Source organism: Sinocyclocheilus grahami, unplaced genomic scaffold (genome assembly GCF_001515645.1).
Source record: "Sinocyclocheilus grahami isolate Dianchi unplaced genomic scaffold, SAMN03320097.WGS_v1.1 scaffold314.1, whole genome shotgun sequence".
In the NCBI taxonomy this organism is placed as follows: Eukaryota; Metazoa; Chordata; class Actinopteri; order Cypriniformes; family Cyprinidae; genus Sinocyclocheilus; species Sinocyclocheilus grahami.
In genome coordinates this window covers 777,187-778,292 of record NW_015505493.1, presented here as the reverse complement: position 1 = coordinate 778,292, position 1,106 = coordinate 777,187, and the positions used below count along the sequence as shown (strand labels likewise).

General features: G+C 42.0%; 1 protein-coding gene across 1 annotated transcript in view; it reads right to left on the bottom strand.

The window, feature by feature from the left end:
* Window positions 1–1,106, bottom strand: part of LOC107601897 (nesprin-2-like) — a 108,198-nt gene that overhangs the window by 35,853 nt on the left and 71,239 nt on the right. The gene's annotated exons all lie outside the window — the stretch shown is intronic.

Here is a 1,106-nt window from a genome sequence, read left to right as displayed (position 1 = left end):
GGGCTTGTTGTTTGTCATTTCTCCGATCACAAATGCAGACATGGTTTTATGTTTACGCGGCGCGATGCAACACAACGCGTAAAAAGACAGTATAAATCATTATAATCCATAATTATGGCCCCACTGGATGCAACGAACGCCTCGTTTATAATGGGTTTTCATGTTTTTGAATCATCGCTCCGGCCTGACAGGGCATCATCACAATCTGGCAAGGGGCGTAACATTTCAGTCACACGCTTAAGGTATTCGGCCAATCACAACGCACTGGATGGCTGTCCAATCACAGCACACCTCGCTTCTTCAGACCGATGAGCTTTGTAAAAATCGACGCGTTTCAGAAAGGCGGGGCATAGAAGAGAAACAATAATGTACAGTATGTGGAAAAGAATGTGCTTTTTTAACCTTAAACCGCATAAACACATTTCATTACACCAAATACACAAAATAAATGTTCTTTTTAGCAGCATCATATGACCCCTTTAAGGTACAATAGGAGTATTTAGCAGGAGCATTCAAGAAATTGAATAATCAATATTAAAGGGGCCATCGGATGCGACATGCACTTTTACAAGTTGTTTGAACAAAGTGTACACAACCACCCTATAATGATAAAGATCCTCCCAGTGTTTTTTTAATCTCGTTAAATCATTTCCCCTTTCTCATATCAAGCCATTCTCAGATGCCTGTCTGTGTCACACAGACACAGGCCCCTCCCTCGATTGTTGATTGACACTAGCGTTTTACCTTAGACCCGCCCTGAGTGAGCTGTCAACAGTCCGCCATTGTTTTGACGCCAAAGCACGAGTAGACAAGACTGGCTCCTAAGCGATTGAGGTGTTTTGTTGTTGGATGTAATAATGAACATAGCAGTCGTCATTTACTCCTGACATCTAAGCCGCTGAAAACACAGTGGATTACGTTTGTTTTTGAAGGGAACAGCTCGTCACCCCACGGAAGAGAGGGGCGGGGTGAGCAGAGCTCATTAGCATTTAAAGGAACATGGACTAAAATGGCTTGCTGAAAACAGACCTTATTTTAAAGGGGTCATATGATGTTGCTAAAAAGAACATTATTTTGTGTATTTGGTGTAATGAAATGTGTTTATG